Source organism: Bidens hawaiensis, unplaced genomic scaffold (genome assembly GCF_021521415.1).
Source record: "Bidens hawaiensis isolate Kalapana, Puna unplaced genomic scaffold, B.hawaiensis_p1.1 tig00005028_1, whole genome shotgun sequence".
In the NCBI taxonomy this organism is placed as follows: Eukaryota; Viridiplantae; Streptophyta; class Magnoliopsida; order Asterales; family Asteraceae; genus Bidens; species Bidens hawaiensis.
In genome coordinates, this window is record NW_027491319.1 from 118,003 (window position 1) to 145,926 (window position 27,924).

Consider the following 27,924-nt stretch of genomic DNA (forward strand, 5'->3'; position numbering starts at 1 on the left):
AAATTACGCTTATTCTCAGTTTTGTTAGGCCTCACACCTCTGAATCTCGGCTTCAGAGGGCAGTCTGCAACTAAATGCCCTAATTTGTTACATCTAAAGCAACATCGTCTCTCCACTTTCTTGTCAAATGTTGATTTGGATGTAGAGGCAGTTTTACTATCCGTTTGTCTCACATAAGGTGGGACGTACGGATTGAGTGGAGTATTCTTTTTAGCTACTCCATTTTTATCTCCATCGGTGGGTAAACCTACCTTCTCTTTTGTCTGACCAGATTCGGACAACATATCCGAATCTGATGAGACTGGACTTGATACAGAAATATTCACACTAGAAACATTCGAGCTTGTTTCTCCACAGCTAACACTTGGTTTTGTAATCTTGATTGGAGTTGTCTGAGGAACTTCGAAATCGACAGATTTCTGAACACTTGGATTATAAGTATAATTGTGGTTAAAGGGTGGTGGAACTTCGTGATATCCGATTCCTCCCCTCTTTGCAGAGGTACCTGGATCACTCACGAGGTGATCAAGGATGGCCGAGGAATTCCTGAACTGCTCAAGTTTGCGGTTCAGTTCCACCACCTTTACCTGGTGGTCAGCAATCTGTTTATCCCGATCAGCAATCACTTTAGTTTTTTCTTCCAAAACTTCATAACTAAGATCAATAATTTCTACTTTCTCAGCAAGTTTGGTTTTTAAACTTTGAATGTCTTTTTCACAAGCCTTAATTTTAATTTTATAACTGTTTTCTCTGGCTTTAGTAAAATGGTGATCTTCTTTAATCGTTTTAAATTCAGCATCCAATTTGACATACTGATCAGTTATCGTTGTGAGTTGCTCAGACAAATTCTCACAACTAGTACAAACAGTCTTAAGACTTACCTCGGAGCGATTATCCTTGTCATTTGCCATGAAAGCGGTTTCTTCTTCATTCGCTTTCTCTGTTTCTTCAACCTTCTCACATTCTTCAGCTTCAGTCTCAGCCATGTTAGCCTGTTCACCAGAACCACTTGGGCGTTGATTCCAGTTGTACTCTCCTGCCTCTCTGGTCAACATGGCATTTATCTCTCTGTTAACTCCTGAGTGTTGTGTAGGTCGACCTTGTCCACGTTCAACCCTCTCATTTCTGCATTCCTTGGCAAAGTGCCCGTACTGTTGACAATTGTAGCACCTTACCTTGGACTTGTCGAACCCGGGCCGACCACCAACGAACTTTCTCCCCGTTTTATTCATGAAACGCTTGACTCGCCTCACTATCATGGCCATTTGCCATTGCAAGTCCATCTCCTCCAGATCATCAGCATCGATCTGGTCATAATCCTCATCCAGAACAGCAGGGTCCACAATCTTCCCCTGGATGTAGTTTTCGTAGGAAGCAATAAATGAAGCATAGACTGCAAACTGCTCTTCAGCAGATTTTACACTCATAGGCATCTTGGTATAATTATTGCTTGATGCATTTACAGAAAAACTACTTGTGGATGCTTGAGGCTTTGAAGTACTAGATCCTCCAGCAACGAAACATACATCACCATTCGTGTTTACAGAAACGTTTCCATCATGAGGAGAGTCGGGACCTGACTCCCCTTTTGAGTAAAAAGCTGCAGATTCAGGTCTCGAGCTTGAGCCTGAGTTAATCTTTGCACCATACATACCAGGGTCTTGTATCTGGTCTGTTGGTGTTTCTTTTCGAACCATATTGAGCTCATAAGTTCTGAGCTTGTTTACTGCAGTTTCCAAATCACAGTTAGGAAAGTCTCTGTCTTCCCTCATAAGGACGGTGTACATTTCCCACTTCGGTGGGAGAGCATCGAGAAGCTTTTCGACGATCTCTTCTTCTCGGTAGGCAATCGAATAATTGCTAAGCTCTGTCATTAGATGATAGTATCTGGTGATAATATCATCCAAAGATTCATTCTTCAAATATTTGAAGACGGAGAACTGGGTCTTCAAGAGTTTAATCTTTGAGGCACGGATACCTACGTTCCCCTCGAATCTGTTTTCCAGAGCATCCCAAAGCTCTCTTGCAGAAGTGTACTTTCGGAACGTATGGAGAACTTCTTGAGGAAGTGCCATTGTTATCGCTGCATGGGCCTTGCTCTCGGCCTCATACATTTTCTTTTCTTCGTCCTCCATTTTACTGTACTTCTTCACTACGTCACGGCCTTCGTATTGCATAGTAGGAGGGATATATCCATCCTGGATGCACACCCACATTTTGGCATCCTGGTATTTGATGTATTGGATGAATCGATCCTTCCATGCCACGAAGTCAGTTCCTTTCATAAGCCTCGGGGCCTTAGTGGCTGACCCTGCCTCAACTTCCATCTTGACCAAATCGGAGATGTTGATCGATGACATCCTTGTAAAACCTGAAAAACCTGAAAAAAAACAAGAAAATATTAAAACAGCTCAGTAGGCGAAGTTAAGGATAACTTCGCTTGAAGGTCAACTTCGCTGAACAGAGAACTTCGCTGAGGTCTTTAATTCGCTTGAATTGGCGAAGTTAAAGTTAACTTCGCTTAGCTCTGGCGAACTTATGAGTTGAGCGAACTTGGGTAGTAAGCGAAGTTGTGGATAACTTCGCTAAGGCGAACTTATGAAATCTGCGAACTTAAGTGTGAAGCGAAGTTGCGGATAACTTCGCTAAGGCGAACTTATGAGTTGAGCGAAGTTGTGGTTAACTTCGCCAAACCTTATATCTTCGCCAAAAACCCTAATTCCAGTGACGGCAACTTCGCCTGAATTCAACAACTTCGCCTGAAGATCAGCAAGTTCGCCCGATGAACCTGGAAGTTTTTCCAGATCTGTTTTCTTCAAACCAGAAGCTCCCGATCAATGCTAAGGCTTGAAAATGACTGTCAAGCACTAGTAGAACACAATCCCAACAAAAATACGTCTCGCGAATAGGTCAAACGAGACGAAACTACACCCGCGTGAAATCCCGAACCTCACAATCGAGCCGATTGGCTCTGATACCAATTGAAGGTTCCCGGACGGATCGTACACGGGATGTTCTCTAACAACGCAGGTGCGGAATCCCTGCGTAGGTAGATTACGAGTGTAGATAAAGAATAACACAAGCAATGAATCAAACACGTAATATTATTAACCGAACACGTGACTCGTAGTCACTATTACAGACACTGGAACTAGCAAACACGTCTGCTTAAACTCGAACACTTGACTGAAACCCTAAACTGCTTAACCTCGACGATTCGGCTGTAACAATCAATATATACACGACAACTTCGCCACAGGCGAAGTTGTCTGTAACTTCGCATATTCAACAAGTTCGCCTGAGCGAACTTGTTGACAACTTCGCTTGTTCAACAAGTTCGCCTGAGCGAACTTGTTGACAACTTCGCTAGTTACACAAACAAAAACATAATCAAATACACAATTACAATACAGACTCGATTACAATTACAAGACTATGAACTACTGACAAACATGTACCAACATGCGCGTCACAGAAAATCCTCACTATCGCTCTAAAACAAGAATGAGATTTTCTAAGTGTTGGAACTATTATTGAGTCTCTAGACTCGGCACATAATACCTATGCATGAGATACGTTCCGTGTTTCGTTTGTGAATTATGTGTGACTCGACAAACAAATTGGTGACACGTTACATATGTATACAACTACTTAAGCATCAAATACTAACATTGTACATTACTAGTAAATTATTCCCCACAAGGGGCAATTTAGTCAAAACATAGAAATTATCGATCAACAAACACGTTTCATGTATTTTCACATAGTTCAACAGCTAGTTTTATCAAGACAGAATTCTACTTGGAAAGATTACTCAATTCAACAGATCATAACATATCAATTAATTTACCAAAAATCGTCACAAAAACACACATGAGTTAGGTTTCCAGAAATACTTTTATTGTATTTTTATTTCACATAGATTTCTCACAATAACCAAAACATTACAGTAAACTCACAGCAGTTAAAATCATGCGCAACAGAATGATATTTGTTATTCCCATTAAGTGGTAATTCTAATTAATGCAAGACCAATTGGGTTAGGTTCTTAACTCAACATGTTAGCTTCCAGAAGTGGAACCAACCCATTTGGTCTTGTAGTTTATGAGATATGATAATTACAAAACAGCCTAACAGCAGACCTTACAATTCAGACTTGCACTTCAGTTTTGTAAAATAATAAAAGTTAACCTTTACATGTCCAAAAATTACAAACTTGGACTTTTTAGAAACTAGACTCAACCTAGTACACTGTAGTTTTAATAATTTTGACCAATTACCAAATTAACATTCAGTTACAGTCGTCTAAACATAAACTTAACAATCTGTCCAGTACCAGTTTACATCAAAACTCAACATAACAACAATCTATGAGCCATAATCCATGCATATAACACTCTCGACACAATATTTACCAACCATGCATATCAATCTCACATTACACACATAGTTAGGGTTTTTCTTGAAAGTTTAAATTCAAAGAACAAGTGATTATCAAACAACAATAACACAACTAGTTATCAATTTCATTAGCAAATCATCATCAAGCATATAATCAAACCCTAACTCATCCTAATCATCAATTTCGTGATTTAGGGTTTTGGATTAACCCATTCAATATCAAAATTAAACATATATAACGCATAGAGGAGTTGATAATTACCTATTTAGCACTCTAATTCCTTCAAGAAGCTTGAAAAGATTGTATGTATGTGTGTGTATGTTTACGGCAGCCAAGGGGAAGGGAGAGGGAGGCCGATCGGTTGTGAGGGAGAGGGAGGGAGTGTAGGGTTTTGTTATTAATTAATAATAATTATGTTACACAATGGCCCTCTACTTCTAGTAATTAAATTTCTAGTGTAAACAATTAGTCTTGCTTCTTGTGTTTAGCATTACACATAACATATCAAGTAACACATAAACCTAACACATAATTATCAATTACTTATTGTTTTGATGTTTGTCGTTTGTTCACCAATGGTTTGAGTCAACTCGTTTGCGTTTCGGTGCAATCCCGAAAGACTACATGTGTAGTGATTGACAAGCGTCATTTAAAACCCTAGTTTAAATGAAATGAGATGTGCGTTATAGTTCTAGTGATCTTAAGTTTGAATTGACGGAGTTTGGATTAAAGGAGTTAACCTGAAATTGACGAGTGTCACATCATTCCCATGTTGAAAGAATTTTCGTCCCGAAAATTTGAGTCAAGTCGTGATGGGTGTCTGAAAAAGCAGAAAATTTTTCAGTTTGTCATATCATCCCCTAGTAGAAAGAAATTTTGTCCCGAAATTTAATTCATACCTCTAGTGATTTCTGACGGTTTGACGGCTTTCGCGGTTTTTGGTGTTTGGTCAACCCTTCAAAAATGTGAGGATACTTTTTCATCATTTGGTCCTCGTGTTCCCACGTGAACTCTGGTCCACGTCTCGAGTTCCAACGAACCTTAACGATTGGAATTTTGCTGTGCTTGAGTGTTTTGGTTTCCCAATCCAAAACTTCGACTGGTTCTTCGATGAATCGTAGCTGTTCATCAACTTGCAACTCGTCCAAAGGAACTGCTTGGGTTTCGTCAGAAAGGCATTTCTTCAAGTTGGATACATTGAAAATATTATGTACGCCACTGAGTTCTGTTGGTAAATCCAATCGGTATGCCACTGGACCAACGCGTTCCGTTATCCGGTATGGGCCAACGTATCGTGGGTTGAGTTTGTTTCGCTTTCCAAAGCGAACCACACCTTTCCAAGGTGAGACTTTGAGTAAAATTTGGTCATTCACTTGGAATTTCAGAGGTTTTCGGCGCTTGTCGGCGTAACTCTTTTGGCGATCTCGTGCTGCTGCCATGCGATTTCGGATTTGGACAATCTTTTATGAGGTTTCGAGCACTAGTTCGGGACCAGTGATTTGGCTATCACCCACTTCCGCCCAGCAAAGAGGTGATCGACACTTCCGTCCGTACAACGCTTCAAACGGCGCTGCTTTAATGCTTCCATGGTAGCTGTTATTATACGAAAACTCTACCAAAGGCAAATGAGGTTCCTAACTTTTTCCGAAATCCAACACGCATGCACACAACATGTCTTCCAAGGTCTGAATGGTGCGCTCACTTTGCCCATCCATCTTAGGATGGTATGCTGTGCTCATATCAAGGTGGGTGCCTAGTGCACTCTGTAGTGACTTCCAAAAGTGCGAAGTGAAACGAGAATCTCGATCATATATGATAGAGACAGGCACTCCGTTTCTAGACACTACTTCTTTCATATAGATGCGAGTCATTCTTTCCATTTTGTCCAACTCCTTGATTGCTAAGAAGTGTGCAGACTTAGTCAACCGGTCAACGATCACCCAGATGGTAGCGCATCCCGTCGGTGTTTTGGGTAATCTCGTGATGAAATCCATGGAAATTTGTTCCCATTTCCACGTTGGAAGTTCCGGTTGCTGTAGCAGACCAGATGGTTTCTGATATTCCACTTTGACTCTTGCACAAGTCAAGCATTTGCTCATGTAGGTGGCAATGTCGGCTTTCATGTTTGGCCACCAGTAAAGTGCCTTTAGGTCATGGTACATTTTATCTGAGCCAGGGTGAATGGAATATCGGGACTTGTGTGCTTCGTCCATCACTAGGGTTCTCAGCTCTCCATATCGAGGGACCCAGATCCGGTTTTTGAAATATCGGACCCCGTCCGATTTGGTTTCAAGCTGCTTGTCCATGCCCCACATGAGTTCCGATGGGAGGTTATCGTATTTCAACGCTTCGAGTTGAGCATCACGAAACTGATCAGGTAAGTTGGCGTGAATCGTGAGTTGTAATGCTCGCACTCGTCTAGGTTTATCGGTTTCTTTTCTGCTGAGAGCATCGGCCACTACATTGGCTTACCCGGGTGGTACTTCATGGTACAATCATAATCCTTAAATAGCTCGACCCAACGACGCTGTCGCATGTTCAACTCCTTCTGATCGTAGATATGTTGGAGACTCTTGTGGTCGGTGTAAATGGTAAACTTGGTACCGTACAAGTAATGCCTCCATATCTTAAGAGCAAACACCACAGCTCCGAGTTCCAAGTCATGGGTCGTGTAGTTCTTCTCGTGAATCCGTAGTTGTCAAGAGGCATAGGCTATAACTTTCTCGAGTTGCATCAGCACGCAACCGAGACCCTGTATCGATGCATCACAGTGCACTTCAAAGTTTTCCGTTCCCTCGGGGAGGGCTAGGATAGGGGCGCTACAGAGTTTGTTTTTCAATAGTTGGAAAGCGGATTCCTGCGCGTCACCCCAATTGTACTTAGTACCCTTGTGTGTCAATGCGATGAGGGGTTGAGCAATCTTTGAAAATCCCTGGATGAAACGTCGGTAGTAGCCAGCCAGTCCTAGGAATTGTCGCACCTCAGTCGGAGTCTTAGGTGCTTCCCAGTTTTTGATGGCCTCTACCTTGCCGGGATCGACATGGATACCATTCTCATTGATCACATGTCCCAAGAAGTGAACCTCGCGAAGCCAAAATTCGCATTTCGAGAGTTTAGCGTACAGTTGTTCCTTCTTTTGTAATTCCAGAATTAACCTCAGGTGTTCTTTATGGTCGGTCTTGTTCTTGGAGTAGACGAGGATATCATCAATGAAAACAATCATAAACTTGTCGAGGTACGTCTTGCATACATTGTTCATGAGATCCATAAATACGGCTGGTGCGTTGGTTAAGCCAAAAGGCATAACCGAAAACTCGTAGTGACCGTACCGAGTTCTGAATGCCGTCTTTGAAATGTCTTCTTCGCACACTCTTAATTGATGGTAACCAGAAATCAGATCGATCTTCGAGTAGTAACTCGATCCTTGAAGTTGGTCGAAAATATCATCAATTCGGGGTAGGGGATAACGGTTTTGGATCGTCACCTTTTTCAGCTCTCGGTAATCGATGCACATGCGGAAAGTCCCGTCCTTCTTTTGGAAAAATAAGACAGGGGCTCCCCTTGGTGATGAGCTAGGTCGGATAAAACATTTATCCAACAAATCTTGCAATTGAGTGGACAACTCTTGAAGCTCCGCCGGTGCGAGCCGATATGGGGCTCGTGCTATGGGTGCTGCACCAGGGGTCAATTCGATTTGGAACTCGACTTGTCGAATAGGTGGGAGTCCAGGAAAATCCTCCGGGAAGACTTCCGGAAAATCTCGCACAATCGGTATGTCTTCGATTCGCTTCTCCTCCGCGGGTTTCTCGACAATATGGGCTAAAATTGCCGGATGACCCTTTCGTAAATATTTCTGCGCCTTCATGAGGGTGATGACGCTGGTGGTCATGCCGCTCTTCTCGCCCTGGATCGAAATGATTTTGCCGGAAGGGGTAGTAATGTGGACTATCTTGTCTTGACATATAATCTCAGCTCGGTTCTCGGATAGCCAGTCCATGCCGACAACGACATCGAAACTACCAAGTGAAAAGGTATGAGGTCGATATCAAAAGTATGACCCGACAGTTTCAACTTACATCCCGCAAGTACATGAGTTGTTTCTATAGACTTACCGTCCGCTAGTTCAACAGGAAACTTAGCATCTAACGAGGTTGGAGTTACGTCTAAGAGTCTACTAAAGGCTTTCGATACAAAGCTCCTATCAGCTCCAGTGTCAAACAAAACAGAAGCAAAATAGTCATTCACAGGAAACTTAACGGTAACCACATTCGGATCGCTGTGGGCCAGGCCCGACCCAATGATGAAAGCTCTACCTTTACCACTACTTCCGCCACTGTTGCTGCCTCCATTGTTCTCATTCTGCTTTAGTTTGGGGCAATCCTTCCTGAAATGACCCTCTTGACCACACTCGAAACACCCTTTAGTCGCCGTAGGCTGTTTAGGAGCACCCTTTACCGCTAGGTCTCCCCTACATTACTTGGCCTGATGACCCATTTTTCTGCATCTCAGACACTTGATATAGTCGCATGAGCCAGCATGGTGATAGTTGCACTTGTTGCATTTCGGGTATTTCCCAGCATAGCCACTCGAAACCTGCCCGCCACCGTTGTTGTTATTGTTGTAACCCTGATTATTGAAGCTCCGAGTGAGTTCGGGCTTACGGTAGTGTTGTTGCTGTGAGGGGTTCGATGATGAGGACCTGGTGTTGTCAAATTTCCTCTTTCCATTACTCGGGTTGTTGTTGTTGTTGTCAGTGCTCAAGTTGTCATGGGTTTTAGAGGTTGAACCTCTAGGTGGTAACTGTTGGTGCATTTTGTGACCGTCACTATGCAATTCTGACCAGCGGAGACGCCATAGGAGAAGTTAGAACAACTTCGCCTTAGGCGAAGTTAGAACAACTTCGCCATAGGCGAAGTTATAACAACTTCGCCTACTGGCCCAAGCCCAAGCCCGCGAAGTTGTTTATCTATATATATGTGTGTCTTGTTTAGGGTTTAGTATCCAGAAAGTCAGAGTGTTTTGTGATCAGTTCAATTGTCTAGAGAGAAACAAAGAGGGAGAGTCGTGTGGGACGGCCCGAGGTAGAGCTCACCTCGGGTCGGCCGTGTCTTTGTTTTTGTTCGGTTTGTAACGTGGTTTGGTTATTATATAAAAGATCAGCAGATTCGTTTATCCCATTCGTGTGTTTGTTCGTGTGTTTGTTTGTGTGTAATCGTGTTCTTCGTCTTCTACACCATAAACGAGTCTAGGAGGATTCCGCACTACTAGACATCGTGCGGATCTCGTATCGATCAGCGACGCCCCGGGGGGACCTACAAGTGGTATCAGAGCCTTAAGCTCTTATGCTATGGTTCGAGATATGCGTTTTGGTGTTTCTGGCACGTTTCTGATGTGTTTTTAGCAGAACAGCTGCCGCATGCGAAGTTATTGGGTTCAGGCAGCTGTAGCAGGAGCGGGTGGTGCTGGTGGTGACGAAGGGGGTGATAACAACCGTCAATTCTTTCCGGGTCACAATATGTACATCACGTTGGATCCGGATGCTAGCGGTGTTGATGATTATCGCGAGATCATCTCTTTCCTTATTCGCTCGCGTATCTTCCATGCTATTACTACAACTCTGCCCATTTCTCTGCGAACATTGAAGACTTCTGGCAAACGGTAGAATATGATTGTAGAGTCGAACCCCCAGTCATGCGCGCCACAGTTAACAATCAGGAGGTGCAGTTCTCATCTGAACAGATAAGGGTCGCCTTGCAGTTAGGGAATGAAACTAGAGATGATCCTACAGACTTTATTGCTCCATTCAGAGATGGTGCATTTTTACGAATGGGCTATTCTGGTCCATTGGGTGACACTCAGAGACGTAAGGGATTTTTTTTGGATCAATGGCGTTTTCTCATGCATGTGGTGATCGTGTGCATGTCGGGTCGTAAGGCTGGTAGGGACGGTATGGGTGCGACGATGCAATCGGCAATGACAGCACTGACTTACAACAAGCCTTACAGCTTCAGTCAGATGGTGTTTTATGAAATAGACCGTCAGAGACATGCGGTAGCTCGTGAAAGATTCTTGATGTATCCAAGATTCTTACAAATGATCTTGAATCATGTGGCTCCTACACTACCTCAGCGTCGTCCCATTCGATATGTAGAGAGTGTCAGCAAGAGGATATTCGCACAATGCAGATCGTCGAGTGCTCGAAGTAAACCAGAGCTTCGTCCACGACATACTCCGTTATTTGGTTATTTGATAAACCCGGCGTATGTTGCTCCTCATGGAGACGAATTTCGGGATCCAGCACCGCAACAGGCTGTTGTTTCTCAACCACCACCTGTGGTACAGCAAGCATTGCCTGCTGCTCCTGTTGTGGCACCGGAGGAACAAGTAGACCTTGAAGCTGCTTTTGGTGGCCAAGGGTTCTTTGATATGGAACGAGTTGATCCTGAGGCCGAGATTCAGGTCTCAGTAGCAGAGGTTTCTGGTGTTGATGTGTCGATGGTAGCTACGTCTGTAGCTGATTCTGAAAGAACCGACTCTGACTCCTCAGCTGATGATGTTGCTGAAGCAAGACAGATTCTGGTAGCCCAAGAAAGAATTCATGGAAAAAGGAAGAAAGACACAGATGACAGTGAATCTGACTTTGAGGAGGAGTTAGATCGGTTGATTCGTCGATCGAAAAGGGTCAGAACAGGTGAAGGCTCGGGAGCTGGTGAAAGCTCGAGGGTGGTTCGTTTCTCTCCACCCACCTTATCTGGTATGACTATGGTCCCTGCATCGATGACTGTAGCAGGACCGATCACCTCGGGTGTTCCCGTGATAACTGCATCATCTTCCTTTGGCATTCCACCCACTACTTTTCAGTTTCGGCTCCAGAAATTGTTTCCTTGCCACCTCCTACTCTTACTCCATCCGAGGTTGTTGCAAGATTTGTTGAGTCGACTTTGGTTGCCACTGCATGGTTATCTGTTACAATACCACCTGCGGTTACTTTTCAGCCTGTTTCTGATGTTCCGGCTACCTTGGGAATCCCTCCACCGTATGCTCAAGACATTTCTCATATGAGATTTGATTTTGATGCAACTTTATCTGACTCAGACAGGATAGCAGCTCTTGAAAGGGTCGTGGCAGAACAGTCAAGAATCAACCTGATCCAGACTCACGCTATTTAACGCCTTGTTGTAGAAAACCAGATTCAGTCGTCCCTCCTGGTTGAGCACGGTAAACTTTTTGATGCTTTAAAACAGTTCTTAGCATCTCAGGGGGAGATGACCTGCAAGGGCGATGAGTTGAGGACGAAGAAGAGTAATGATAGAGACGATGATCCCAATGCATCGAAAGGTGCAGGTGGTGAGTTGCCAATAACTGAACAAACTCTTGGGACTTCCACATCTCAGGGGGAGTCAACTGGTGCAACATGTGGATCAGGGGGTGATGATGTGTTGGTAGTGGATGATGAGGAGATGTTGGTTGATAAAACTGTAGGTGACGACGATGTATTACTGGTTGAGGAAATTGAAAAGATAGGAGCTGAGATTGTGATTGACAATGAGATTGAAGAGGGAGAGATTGTGGAGGACAATGTAGAACATGATATCCCAGAAGTTGATAAGGCAAATGTGGGTCAAGATATGGAAATTGATGAGTCTGAATGGGAAGAGCAGCCGAGATGGAAAGAAGACTACGCTCAGTGGTTCGTAAAGACAAAGAAGCCAACGGTTCCGACTATGTTTAAAAAGAGTTATAATATCAAAGGGTATGTTAAATCAAAGAAGGGGATTATATGCTGGTTGTATGATGAGCAGTTGAGGCTATTTGTGATTAAACTTTACGATGGGATTCAGTACTTCAAGAGGTTGTTGAGATCATTGAATACCTTGCCTGAGTGTGAGGTGAAGGATTTGGCCAAATTGGGGTTGATAAACAGAAGTGATGATAATATGGCTAGAATTATCGGGAAGATTGTGTGGAAAGAAAGTATAAAAGAGAAAAGGTTCTAGTTGTTAAAGCCGCAGAAAGGGAAACTTGTTGAAGATAAAGACAGAGGAATGAGAGCTGATGGCAAACCTTGGATGGTAATGAAGTATAAGCCGATCCGGTGTTTAAAAGAAGTGCCGATGAAACAAATGCCCAAGGATGTCTTAAAGAATCTTAAATGGTGGTATGTCGATAGTCACACAGCTGAAGCGGTTATGGAGGATGAAGATGAACAAGAAGTGTTGAGAGTGTATGATCCCATGCACTTGGTAAATTTGTCTCAAGCTGACTTGCAGGTACTGAACGAGAAAAAGATATTCTATATTCCTGCATGGAAAGAAGAAGCCAAGAAATATCAGAGAGTTGTCTCTGTCTGTGTAAGACAGGGAGTTCATGCTTGAAGACGGGAGATACAAGATTTTGGGATTACTAGACACGTGATTGAAGATAGAGATATGAAGCTACTGCCAAGGGGGAGTCTGTTGGTGTATGATGTCAGTAGTTCAGTATCTAGTGTTTTGTTTTGTGTCTGTAATAGTGTTAGTTTGATTTGTTTTGGTTTAGATAGGTTGTCTCACAAGTTCGCCTGTTATAAGCGAACTTGTGGATAAGCAAAGTTAATGACAACTTCGCCTAGTCTGTTAGGCGAATTTGTCGTAGCATATATAAGTTAGGTTACGGCTTGGTTTTTTCACAAGGCTAGAACGTGTGTGTGTGATTGAATATCATGTGTTGAAGTGTTACAATACAACGTGTCTTTTTAGTATTGTAACGTGTTCGTGTTTGGTTTTAACGTATTACTCATCTTACGCTCGTATCGTGTAACGTAGAGATTCCGCACCTACGTAGTACGAGATACTTCCGTGAAGATCCGGCTGGGAACCTACAGTAACGCACCTTGTGTCACTGCCTGGTCCGTCAGTTTGTGGGCTAATCGGATCGCCTGTTGAATTGTAGCCGGTTTGGAAGACGTCACCATACCCTGAATTTGTGGTACCAGCCCATCGATATACATCTCGATTCTTTTACTCGGCGGGTCTACCATCCGTGGACACATTACTGCTAGCTCGTGGGAACGGGTGGTGTAGGCTTCAATCTCAGAACCCACCATTTTCAACGACCAAAACTCAGACTCCAACTTCGCGATTTCCTCTCTAGGACAATACTCTTCCCGCATCATAGTCTTGAACTCTTCCCAGTTCATAGCGTTCGCCAATTCCAACCCAAGAATTTGCACATTGGAGTTCCACCAAGTGAGAGCAGAATCTTCCAGTGTTCCAGCAGCAAATTTGACCCTGCTGGCGGGTGGACAGCTACACATCTCGAAATCTGATTCTGTTTTCTTAGCCCAACGCAGGAAACCTATGGCTCCCTCAGTACCCTTAAACGAATTGGGCTTGCAATCCAGGTAGTTCTTGAAAGTACAGGCTCCGGCTGGACCTCCGGCTTGATTCTGAACATGCGCAGCTAGAGCTGCCGCCGCATGGTCATTCAATAGGGTTTGGAGTTCTGCTGTGGTTAGGTTAATGTTACCGCGACCATGACCAGCGTTTCTTCCAGACATCTAGGTGTTATCATCCTGAGATGTCGTCGCCTGAGGACACGTCCGAGTGTGTATGCTCCTCAGTATCTTCCTCGGGTTCTTCCTCAGGTTCTTCTGCATCCGCGGCAATCTGCGCCCCTAGTGTGTCGCATCGGGCCAGAGCTGTCATTGCAAGGGCTCTTGCACTAAAAATTTGGTCACGCAAATCTATCATCTCTGCTTGCATTTTGTTCATTATCTCCATTTGCTGAACATGAGCATCTTGAACTTCCTTCATGGCTTCGGTTAGGAAGGAAATTCTCTCTCGGACATCGATTCCATTCTCTTTCAATTCTCTCACGTTTGCTCTAGTCGAGTGTATAATGTCAACCTCACGCTCTAAACAAGAAACGAGGACTGCGAAAGCGCGCTCCATCGGGAGTGTCAGGGGTGGTAGCGTTTTGAAGGATGTAGGACAACCTGGGAGAGGTAGCGGTGGAACTTGCACACAATGAACTATCCGCTCGACTAGACTCGATGTACCAACTCCAGTGACCATTGTCCTCGTACACGTCTCCAGATGGGCGATACCTCTTCGGTGTGGGGGCTGCTAGTGCCGGGACTACTCGAGGTGGTGATGAGTGGGAAGATGTGGTTCATTTCTAGGGGCGTGAGGCATCGGGTCGGATGATGATGACGATGGCGTCGACATTCTTACAGGATAAGTCGTGTATGGGTTACGCGCGTACGAGTGAATCTGGTTAAGAGATAAAGAAAATGAGTAACTAAAAATATATCATATCTATATACTTATATGTAGTGCGTAAGATCATAACTAATGGGTCGTTGCGGTTATTGTCTAGTATGCATGCAAATTCTAGTTCGCTATAACCAATGGCTCTGATACCAATCTGTCACACCCTCAAAATCCACTAACGGAGTTTTACCGTCAGAGAGTATGAACTAACAGGATCGGAATCATTAGTTATAATCAAACACCATAAGTAAAGTTTTCAAACCACGAAACATTTAAGTGTAAATAAGTGCGGAAGCGTAAATTCGTAAACCAAGAGTTGCGTCACGCAGGACAACATAAAACCCAATTAATAACAGTTTAAAAACAAGTTTGCAAAAACGATAGAGTTCAATGAAATGCATGTTCCTATACCGCGCGCCCGCCTCGGCTACCTGAGAATAACATACTGAAAGTGTCAACACAGGGTTGGTGAGTTCACAAGTTTATATAAATAAAGCGTTTGCGTTTGCGTTTACGTTTTGCGTTTGCGTTACCAGATAATGTTAAATCAATTATATATTCATAGGTAGCTAACCTATAAGACAAGTATTACTAAGTGTTCGACACCGAAGCTGACTGTTTATCAATTGCCTTGCCACCATGTCTACCACGACCATGGAAAATGTGTTAGCCAAGATTACACCCACTCGACCTCCAGTCGAGTTTAGAGTTGGGTGGGGTTTGTCAAACCCAGTAGTACTACTCAACAATGACTCGCTATTATACAAATACTAAACGGTTCGATGTTATGAAGGACTTTAGTTGGTTCGTTTGCCACTTAGCCTTTACAAGTGATATATAACTAATAACAAAATCTAAAGCATTTTGGAGTATGTTATCTCCCCCAAGTAAAAAGCGTTTAAAAGAGTAAAAGGGGAACGTGAAACTCACTGTTTGCGAAGAATTCAAAAACAAGTCAACCAAGAGATGCGCGTCACATAAAATCCTCACTAGCGCTCTAAAACAAGAATGAGATTTTCTAAGTGTTGGAACTATTATTGAGTCTCTAGACTTGGCACATAATACCTATGCATGAGATACGTTCCGTGTTTCGTTTGTGAATTATGTGGACTTGACTAACAAATTGGTGACACGTTACATATGTATACAACTACTTAAGCATCAAATACTAACATTGTACATTACTAGTAAATTATTCCCCACAAGGGGCAATTTAGTCAAAACATAGAAATTATCGATCAACAAACACGTTTCATGTATTTTCACATAGTTCAACAGCTAGTTTTATCAAGACAGAATTCTACTTGGAAAGAATACTTAATTCAACAGATCATAACATATCAATTAATTTACCAAAAATCGTCACAAAAACACACATGAGTTAGGTTTCCAGAAATACTTTTATTGTATTTTTATTTCACATAGATTTCTCACAATAACCGAAACATTACAGTAAACTCACAGCAGTCAAAATCATGCGCAACAGAATGATATTTTTTATTGCCGTTAAGTGGTAATTCTAATTAATGCAAGGCCAATTGGGTTAGGTTCTTAACTCAACATGTTAGCTTCCAGAAGTGGAACCAACCCATTTGGTCTTGTAGTTTATGAGATATGATAATTACAAAACAGCCTAACAGCAGACCTTACAATTCAGACTTGCACTTCAGTTTTGTAAAATAATAAAAGTTAACTTTTACACGTCCAAAAATTACAAACTTGGACTTTTTAGAAACTAGACTCAACCTAGTACACATTAGTGTTAAGAATTGCGACCAATTACCACATTAAAATTCAGTTACAGTCGTCTAAACATAAACTTAACAATCTGTCCAGTACCAGTTTACATCAAAACTCAACATAACAACAATCTATGAACCATAATCCATGCATATAACACTCTAGACACAATATTTACCAACCATGCATATCAATCTCACATTACACACATAGTTAGGGTTTTTCTTGAAAGTTTAAAATCAAAGAACAAGTGATTATCAAACAACAATAACACAACTAGTTATCAATTTCATTAGCAAATCATCATCAAGCATATAATCAAACCCTAACTCATCCTAATAATCAATTTCGTGATTTAGGGTTTTGGATTAACCCATTCAATATCAAATTAAACATATAGAACGCATAGAGGAGTTGTTAATTACCTATTTAGCTCTCTAATTCCTTCAAGAAGCTTGAAAAGATTGTATGTATGTGTGTGTATGTTTACGGCAGCCAAGGGGAAAGGAGAGGGAGGCCGATCGGTTGTGAGCGAGAGGGAGGGAGTGTAGGGTTTTGTTATTAATTAATAATAATTATGTTACACAATGGCCCCTCTACTTCTAGTTATTAAATTTCTAGTGTAAACAATTAGTTCTTGCTTCTTGTGTTTAGCATTACACATAACATATCAAGTAACACATAAACCTAACACATAATTATCAATTACTTATTATTTTGATGTTTGTCGTTTGTTCACCAATGGTTTGAGTCAACTCGTTTGCGTTTCGGTGCAATCCCGAAAGACTACATGTGTAGTGATTGTCAAGCGTCATTTAAAACCCTAGTTTAAATGAAATGAGATGTGTGTTATAGTTCTAGTGTTCTTAAGTTTGAATTGACGGAGTTTGAATTAACGGAGTTAACCTGAAATTGACGAGTGTCACATCTAGATAAACACAACACTTTTAACTTAAATCAATTTTAAGTTTGGAGTCTTTCTTTTGTGCTTCAATATTTTCCATAAAAAAGTTTATCGTTCTTTTTTTAATGTGAAAATGTCTCTTCTAGTGTCTTATAGTCCTCTAATTAAGTTTGAGTTGTGTGTTCTATATGATGCTACTTTATTTAGGCACACTTTAGTAAATAAATTAAAACTTACCTAAGAGGAGTTGGGAGTAGAAGTCATAAAAGCAAAGTGAGATTCTTGATCTATCTTTTCATTCTTCGCTTCATCTTCATCTTCCTTAATTTGTGTCAGATTAGTAGAGCTATTTGCCAAATTGAGAGCTCCCATTTGATTATTCCAGTTAAACTGCTGTGACACCATATTCTTCCCGTTGTTATGGTTAGACGACCCAACAATTTAGTTCCAGCTGAACAAGATCCCTCTCCTGGTTTCCTTCCTTTGCAGGATTGGTACATTCACGAGCAAAATGTCCCAACTCATGACAGTTGTAGCACGTCAGCTTGGCTTTCTTGAAACCAACTTTCTTGTCTATATGCATGGACCAACTGTTTTTCCAAGAATTCTTGTTGAAATTCTTTGCCCTGAATACTGTTATAGCTATCTACCAAGAAATATTCATCTCTTCCACATCTTCATGATGAATTTAACCAAGCTCAGCGTTCATTATTGGTACCAATGAGTTTCCAACCAAACATCAGTCCCTACTATTTTATTCCCAATCTCTAATATGTTTCTTCTATGTTAGAGATTCATTATTAGTCACTATACACTTGAGTAATTTTTAATTACATATTCGGGACTGGTTCAATCGCCAATAATTTTCCAGCAAAACCTTAATTTTTTAAACACATTTGGGACTGATATTTAGTCTCAACTAAGGTGTCACAGCATTAGCAACTTATTATTAGTCACTAACATTAGTCATATAAAATTAGTTCATGATAATATGTATTTGAGACTGATATGTCACTTAGTTCATGAAAAGAATTATAATAGTTCATGAAACCAGCCATCAAGTCAATGTTCTCCTCAGTCTCCTTGGAAATAATGGGTATTTGTGGGGTAAATTTGGCATGTATGCCGGTGGAGTAGGTTGAGTAGGATGGTGCATGATGAGGTGGAGTTGATGTTGATCTTGATTGAGTTTGTTGGTAGAAAGTGGGTGGTGTTGGCTGGTTGGAGGAGTATTCGAGCAGATAGAAACTTTCTTGAGAGACAAAAGCATTGTTTGATGAGGCTCCCAATCCTGCACTGATGTGACTGCTTGCATGGCTGATGGCCCGCAACTTATCATCCATATCACAATATTTGATTATAGCAATAACTTCTGAAAGTGTAAGACGGGCCAAATCTCTGGTTTTATTGACAACGACGACATTCATATCCCAGTTTCTTGGAAGATAATTCAACAAATTTTTATTGACTTCAGCAATAGTTAGCCTCATATCCGCAGTACGCAATTCAGTGAGTAGAGTGATAAATCTTTGAAGCTATCTCTCCAAGGATTCCCCAAGAGCATGGTTGAACATGTTAAACCTTTGGTTTAGCATGTCATGTCTACTCGTTTTCATGTCTTCATTACCCTCATAAACTTCTATTAATGCTTCCCATAGGGTTTTAGCAGACTTCAATTCTCTAAAACCTTTAGCAATGTCAGGTAACAATGCCATGGTCAAGGTATCAAGAGCTCTCTCATCTTCCTCTATCTTCTCAAAGTCTTCATCAGTGTACATCTCAATAGGCTTAGGAGCAACAGTCTTAGCTGCATCATCCATATCATAAGTGATGGGTCTTGGACCCATAAGAATGCTCCTCCATATCTTAACATCTTTCATCTTGCCATATGTTTCGAACATATACTTCCACACCACAAACCCATCAGAAGAGAGCAGACGAGGAACACAAGTGGTAGTACCCATGATGGAATCCAGCTATTGGTGGATACATGAAAGTGAACTACTTTAGTTATTAAGGTTCATTTGAAAAGTTGTTAAAATCCAAAAATTAGCTTTCAATCCCGAAAACAGTACGTATTCTGAAAAACTATGTAATTCTGAGAACAATGTGTATTTCAAAAACCCTTTAATTTCGAGAACTATATCCGAGAACCTGGATTCCGAGAACACAATTCTGAGATCATAATCCTGAAAACTCAAACCCGAGAACACTTAACGCCAAGAACCCAAACCATAAATCACAACTTCGTGAACACAATTTTAAGAACCCTATTATATTGAAGATAAAGTTTAACCCTGAAATCCTAGGGATCTCGAGATCTTTTCAATTTCTTGTGATTCACCAAATCTATTTTCCACAAATCACGTGTTAATAACTTACCCTCAGCATAAAATTAATCATAAAAGAAAAGTTAATTTTGATCGGTCCAATCGGCTTTCACATATAGGCTAGCATATTTATTGTTATTTTTATACCCTAAGAGCATTCTCATCCCATCTCTATCTCTAAACCAAAAATTACATTAAAACTCATTACATTTTTTCTCTCCATTTCAATTAAATAATATTTTCTAATACTTTTATCATTATCTTTTCTCTTTCCCTCACTCACAGCCACTTTCAAAAAATATTAAAAAATTATATGGATGAACGATAGCTTTTCAAATATACAGAAAAACCACTAATTTCTCTAAATATAAAAACTATTCACTCATAACACCTTAAATCACTCTCTAAATTATAAAAACACCACTCATATCAAATAGTGGTTGGATGAGAATGCTCTAACACGGTTACCAATCACTATAAGAAATTTGTTCTTTAGAGGCGACACTTTTAGCGACGACGGGGAGCAATAGCGACACCTCTGAAGATGTCGTTGCTATTGCTCCTTGTCGCCGCTAAATGTTTATCCAATTTCAATAAATAAATCATGTAATATTTTCATTTTCAAGTTTATTTGATTAATAATTGTGATTGTTGCCTTAAAAAAGTGGAAATCTACCTATAGCAAATTTTTCTCCGGCAACCCTTTAGCGGCGAAACTTTCAATATTAGCGGCGATAGTTTGGGATTTAGCGGCAACTCATCACTGCTAAAATCTTTGCGACGATAAACAGGGTAATTAGCGGCAACAAGCATTGCCCCTGAAGCTTTTTTTTTTTGAATTCATTCATTCACATTTTCACATCAAACTGTATGGCTAACAATCGCGGCATTTCAAGTGATCTTAACAGAAAAAATATTCACTTATTATATGTAACATAATTCAAAATAATATAAAATTCAATAGAGATCAAAACTAGACTTCTAATTATCCAAAATGAGGATAAGTAGCACAATTACTCATAGATGGCTTTTACTATATCTACCAATGATACATAAGTACCAACAACAGCAACAATTAAGCCACTTAATAGAACAAGCCCAACAATCACCATCTCAACTCCAATTCTCCTATGAACTCCCGATATCTTCAAGTAACACAAGCATGGTATTGTTATCGAAGTTGTCACACTTAATAGGGAACCCACTAATGACATCATATACCCGAAAAAGGGAAGGGACAGGGCTACGACAACACTGCTAATCATCAAAATTGTTCTAATTAAAATGCTACACATCCTTTTATTGTCAGAAGCCTGAAACTGTGCTTTAATACTGTTGGCAATCGGTGTTAGCATTAGTGCATATTTAGCTATCGAAGTAACGAGGGTGGTCCATATGGCTACTCTTGTACTTATATTATTTGTTGGAAGGTTTAAGGTAATCTCTTACTCTACCTTGGAACCAAACATAAGATAACCAATAACTCCCATCAATGAATAAGTAACTGTACAGAATGCAAAACAAAGGAACAGGACCTGAAACATAGAAACGTACAACAAAACCTTTTTTTTAGTAAGAATGGATGCAAATATTGAAATATAATTTTGCACCTAATTAACAATTATCAGCGATGATTATACGACCTTCGGGAATTGACGTTGGTTTCTCATGGAAATATATAAGGTTGGGAAAACTGGATGAGCACAATAGCAGAATGCATATAAGCTAATAGCTGATGGCATTCCATTCCAATTTACGAGCTTACCCTTCTCTTTAAAACCAATACCATCCGCTGCACCAGCCCAGAAGACCGAGCCTAAGATGATCATGAAGGCTAGAACTCCACTAGCTGATATGTAGGAAAGAAAGTTCATGTTGTCCAACCAACATGTGGGGAGTATAATGAGCGCAACAAGAACAATAAATCCACTTTTTGCACCAACACGATAGCCATAGACATCTAAATCCATGTCTGGAAATATGTTGCTTAAGTTATCGCCCTCTAGGATCAGGAAACTCGTTGCGACTAGGTAGAGCTCTAGGTGCATAGTTATTGATACTATCGCTCTCCCGGTTTTCCCAAATGCGCGATTTCCAATATCAGGGTAACTTCTTATTGTTGGATCAGCATCCATGCATCTTTGGATCAATAATCCTGTGTAGAAGGTCAAGCTTGAAATTACGAAAAGTAGTATCAAGCTCAACCATCCTCCTTCTGCCAATGTGTACGGGATTGATACTAGTCCAATTCCTAAAACAACCATCAGAATTATAGAAATTAGGTTTCTTTGAATAAACATAATGATTACAAGACATGAACTTATTAAAGTACCTGGGAGAGCATTAAGACCATTGAAACAAGTACTTATGAAAGAAGCATTCCCTATTTTGTTGCATTGTTCATCATTTGAATTTCTTTCCACATCTCCATTTGCCGTGCAGTAACGGTGTTGTAACAAAGTAATCTTCCTGCATTTGGTCATTCATTGTTTTGTAGATAAAAATGGATATTTGAGTACCATTATTTTGAAACGAAAGGATATCTTATAAATTTGTTATTCAAGATTTTCCTCGTTTAAAATATACATATGGAAAGATACAATCAAACAAAACAAATTTGATAATATGCGTATCCAATAAAATATGATCACAAGTTTCAACCCTACCATTTTAAAACAAAAATATTATGATTTATTTTTCTATTTTTTATTTTTTATATTAAAACATAAGGGCTTCTTTAACACGTTTCCACGTCAGGGGATTTTTCTCACTGGCCTTCCAAGAATGGAAAAGTTAGAAAGATACACTAGAAGAAATGTCGTTATGGTGACACTGTTACCCGTTATCGTCGTTATGGTGTGGCCGCATTGCCAATGATCCTTCAATATTTCACAGGATGACAGTCGATTCCCTCCATCAGGGCCGGCCCAACCATATTCCAAACCAAAGCTAGGGCTTTGGGCCTCCAAAAATTTGAGACCCCATTTTAAACAGAATGATATAATTTTCTTTGATATCATTTCCAGGATCATGCTTTACTGCAGTGATATTTTGTCCTTGTTTTTCGTCTTAGTGACCAGAGATCGATTCACATGCTACTCCAATAATTAATTTTTTTTGGAACCCCAAGAAATAGGACAACTTTAAAGCCAAAATGCCTATAAGAATCATCTTATCAGTTGTTATAATAATAATAATAATAATAATAATAATAATAATAATAATAATAATAATAATAATTTGAGCATATGCAGTAGTTCTTAATTAGCGATCAAAACTTGTTTCGAATTCGTAAGGTTAATATTCGACATTATCTTATTTATCCAACTTGTTTTTTTTCGAAATTAAAATGATATATGTGTATCATTATAATGATATTGTGTAAGCGCCAATGTTGTGAATAACAAACGTATGTTGTCGTCCACATGCTATTTTTTAGTATTCCCTGACCAAGTTACATTATGATGTGCTTCAACATATCTAAATTATGGTCGGCTTAAAAAAATATGTACTAGGTTATGTTATAAAATAGAGTATCTAAACAAAAGTGAAACTATTTTAGTTTAAAAATTAACCTATTCATTTAAAAAAATGTGAAGCGAGATGAAATTTTGTTTTGGAAAGCACAACACTAAATTTCTTATATAAGGGCCTCGGGTTTTTCACTCGCTTTAGGCCACCAAAATCGTTGAGCCGGCCTTCCCTCCATTTTATTGAAAGTTGATTTATAGTTTTAAGTTTTGACCGTAAGCAGAGTAAGCGCCAAAAACAATTTTTCTAACGGTCGTTTGGATCACTTGCAAACTACTTATCAACCTGATCATCTCAGTCTACCCTTACGAAGGAACCCATCATAGATGAGAAAAGTCTTTGACCTAATCCATAACTTTTTTTAATTAATTTTATTATTTTTCATTTTAAAGATGAAACTTTAACCCAAAACCTTTATCTTCTTTTAAAAAAATAAAGGATTTAAGTGTCTCACCCCGATTAGTTCATGCTGAAGATCATTGGCAGTAGCCAACAATAGCCATAGTTAGGGGTATCCAAAATACCCAAACCCGAACCTGAATAAGCTAATTATAGTCGGGTTAATCGGGACAAAAGTATTAACCGTGTTAATCGGGTTAACCCGATGTAAGGCCCCGTTCCCGATTGCCTACTTTTGTAAGGCCCCGTTCCCGGTGCCCTACATTGGACGTTAAATTTACTCATAAACACAGTTCTAAATTTGGAGTTAATTAAAATTTATGCGGAATATAAAACTTTAATAAGAATTACATAATAATTCATAACTTGTCTTAAAACATTCTTGTCTTTCAAAATTAAAACATTAAATATAAAACATCATAAGTCTTCAAATGCCAAACTCTTATTCTTCTGCCATGTGTCCCTACTCAAGCCACCTGTCTCATCCTACTCACCTACGTGCTTACTAAAAGTCAACTACGTTGAGTGAGTTCTAGTTAATCATATATCATACAATACACACACATACCTTCAATTATACAGATGCATAATAATTACTTTACTAATTTACTTTCAGTACATAATTTCATACATACGTTCATACTTTATTACTTTCATACTATATAATTATTGTTCATTCTATCTCAGATATTATTAGGGTCTGATCCCTTTCTTGTCTATCTCAGATATTATTACGGTCTAATCCCTTTTTTCTTCTCTATCTCAGATATTATTAGGGTCTGATCCCTTTCTTCTCTATCTTAGATATTATTAGGGTCTGATCCCATATTTCTTCATTTTCGTACATTCTGTCTTTACATACCCGTAACATACATATTCTTTCTTTTATCATTCATACATACTCATATGTTATACATATATCTAACATACACATTCAACTATCATATAAATACCTCCCTTGTCAATACGTGCAATATCCGAAGATCGTTCACGTACCGGCAACCTTTCGTTCATTACATACATAAACAACATATATATCATACATGGCATACACTTACCATTTAAGGTAAGTGTATTAACTATCACATCGAGTATGCACACAGCCCCGAAAACATAACAAGGAAATGGGGCTAGAAACTCACCTGAACTCGGTTACGTTCACCGTTAATGGTTATTCCTTTCCTTAGCTGTGCGCGACTAACTGTATAATAATTACACGTATTAATTAACTACCACTTCTCATATCGTATTTCTAGTTTAATTATAACCCTCAACAAACAGGGGTCCGGGGGCAGCGCCCCTGGCATCGGGGTTCTAGGCCCTATCAAGGTCCAAGGGGCAGAGCCCCTGGCTGGGGTCGAATTAAGCCTAATTCGCTAACTCGTTTGCTCATTTGCATTAACTGTCTTAACACATTTTTCATTAGGATTTTAAATTATCATCTAATTCGCTAACCCGTTTACTATAACGAATTAAGCCTGATTCGTTAACTAATTTGTTATCTTTCATGATTAGATTCGTAACCTGATTCGTTATTCTGGTTCGTTATCTTAACATGGTCTGGTTCGTTATCCTAGTTCGTCATCTTGTCATCATCTGGTTCGTCATTCCGATTCATTATCTGAACATGACTTGATTCGTTATCTTAGCATCGTGAATGAGCATATAACGAATTATCAGATTCGCTATATTATTAACGAATGGATAGATAACACTACGTGAATATTGACTATAGGTTCCCTAGACGGATCACACGAGATATCCCGATATACACAGGTGCGGAATCCCTGTGTAGATCGTTACGGACGTAGAAGATTAGCTCACGAACACACGTACACACAATACGAACAACCACACGTTATATTGATAACTCAAACCGAGATGCTTACAGACTCACGTCAATAGACTCACACGTAACTGAACTCGATCAACTAAAATGCTAACTGACCAACTGATTAACCACTAAACCGTAAACAGTTAAACTACTTAAATACACGACAACTTCGCCTCAGGCGAAGTTGTCTATAACTTCGCTCGTTGAACAAGTTCGCCTAGGCGAACTTGTCAACAACTTCGCTTGGTCAACAAGTTCGCCTAAGCGAACTTGTCAACAACTTCGCTTATAAACAAACAATTACATACACAATATTACAGACTCGATTACAGACTTTAGACATATGAACTACTGACACCTATGCACCAACAGACTCCCCCTTGGCAGTAGCTTCATATCTTGATCTTTCAGCTCTTGTCTCGTAATCCTGTATCTTCATGCGTGCACTCCTTCTCTCACACACACCGTGACTACTCGCTGATATTTCCTTGCTTCATCCTTCCAAGCAGGAATGTAGAATATCTTCTTTTCGTTCAACGCTTGCAAATCAGCTTTCGATAAGTTAACAAGATGCATCGGGTCATACACCCTCAGCACTTCTTGTTCATCTTCGTCTTCCATCACGGCTTCAGCAGTCTGGCAATCAACATACCACCATTTCAGATTCTTCAACACATCTTGAGGCATATTCTTCATTGGAACCTCCTTGATGCATCGGATCGGCTTGTACTTCATCACCATCCATGGCTTGCCATCTGCTCTCAATCCCCTCTCTGTATCCTCCACGAGCTTTCCCTTCTGTGGCTTTAATAGTTCAAACTTCTTTTCTTTTACGCCTTCTTTCCACACAATCTTCTCAATCATTCTTGCCATATTGTTGTCACTTCTGTTTATCAGGCCCAATCTGCCCAAATCTTTCACCTCGCATTCCGGCAACGTATTGAGGGATCTCAACATTCTCTTGAAGTATTGAATGCCATCATAACGCTTCACCACAAACAACTTGATCTGTTCGTCATAAATCCAACAGATGATTCCCTTCTTCGCCTCAGCATAGCCTTTGATGTTATAACTTTTCTTGAACATGGCTGGAACAGCAGGCTTCTTGGTCTTAATAAACCAATGAGCACAGCCTTCCTTCCACCTAGGCTGCTCCTCCCACTCAGTCTCATCCATCTCAGCACTCACGTCGGCTTTCTCAACCTCAGGGATCTCGTGTTCAACGTTTTCTTCTACTATCTCCCCCTCTTCTATTCCATCTTCAATCACAATCTGCTCACCAATCTTCTCAATCATGTCACTCGGCAGCACATCTTCATCGAACAACACCTCATCACTGAACATGTCATCATCCAGCTCTTTCAGCGCATCTATCACATCATCTTCAACTAACACCACATCATCACCAGAACCACCAGCCACGTCAGTAGACTCCCCCTCAGCTGTGGAAGTACCAAGAGCTTCAGAAGTTCTTGGCAGCTCACCACCTGCATCTTTCGATGCATTGGGATCATCGTCACGGTCATTCCTCTTCTTCGTTGTGAGCTCGTCGCCCTTACAGCTCATCTCCCCCTGAGATGCCAAGAATTCCTTCAAGGCATCTATGATTTTCCCGTGCTCAACCAGGAGGGATGCCTGTAGCTGATTTGCTTCCACTAGGCTTTGAATAGTCTTCGACTGTTCTGCCACGATCCGCTCAAGTGAAGCTATCCTTTCTGTGTCTGACATTGGCGAAGGCGAGACTCCAGAAGCAGGCGTAACCGCAGGTGGTACCATACCTGATAGCCCTGCAGCTGTGACGACCGTTGACTCCACAAAACGAGCAGCTACCACCGATTGAGTAAGCGTTGGCGGTGGTTGAGACACGATCTCCGGAGTCGACGTCTGGATGGTAGCGGTGGATGGAATGCCAGCCGTTGATGTAGCCACCACGGAAACATCCGCAGCGCTTGTACTCGTCACCTGTATAGAAGAAGGAACAATGGACATACCAGACAGTGCGGCCGGAGCAAATCGTACAGTCCTTGAAGTCTCTCCAGCTCCCATGCCAGCACCTGTCCTCTCCCGTCTTGATCTTCTTATCAACTTATGAATGTCCTCTTCTTCTTCCGACTCATCATCATCCTCTGTTCTCTTCCTCTTCCCAATCGTTCTTTCTCGAGACACCATCAACCGTCTCCCCTCATCCATAATCTCATCCAAGTATGAGTCAGCCATCGAAGTTGCTGCTCTAGTAACACTTACACCCGAACTCTGTGCAGCTGAGACTTGCACCTCTTCCACTTGATCCATGTCAAAGTAGCCTTGACCTCCAAAAACAGCGTCAAGGTCTATATCCTCAGCAGTTGATGCAACAGGCACAGTAGGAGCAGGTACAGCTTGAGTTGCTCTTGCCTGTTGCGGTTGAGGATCTCTGAACTCGTCCCCGCCAGCAGGAACATACTCTGGGTTGATTAAAAACCCAAATAGAGGAGTATGCCTGGGACGACGTTCAGGATTTCTCCTCGCACTTGACGTGCGGCACTGAGCAA

General features: G+C 40.7%; 1 pseudogene across 1 annotated transcript in view; it reads right to left on the bottom strand.

Moving 5' to 3' along the window:
- Positions 1-22,116, bottom strand: part of LOC143628546 (amino acid transporter AVT1I-like) — a 72,312-nt pseudogene extending 50,196 nt beyond the window's left edge. The window contains exon 1 of the transcript XR_013152767.1: positions 21,273-22,116. The product of XR_013152767.1 is annotated as an amino acid transporter AVT1I-like (transcript). The remainder of the gene's footprint in view (positions 1-21,272) is intronic.
- Between the last annotated feature and the right edge of the window lie 5,808 nt (positions 22,117-27,924).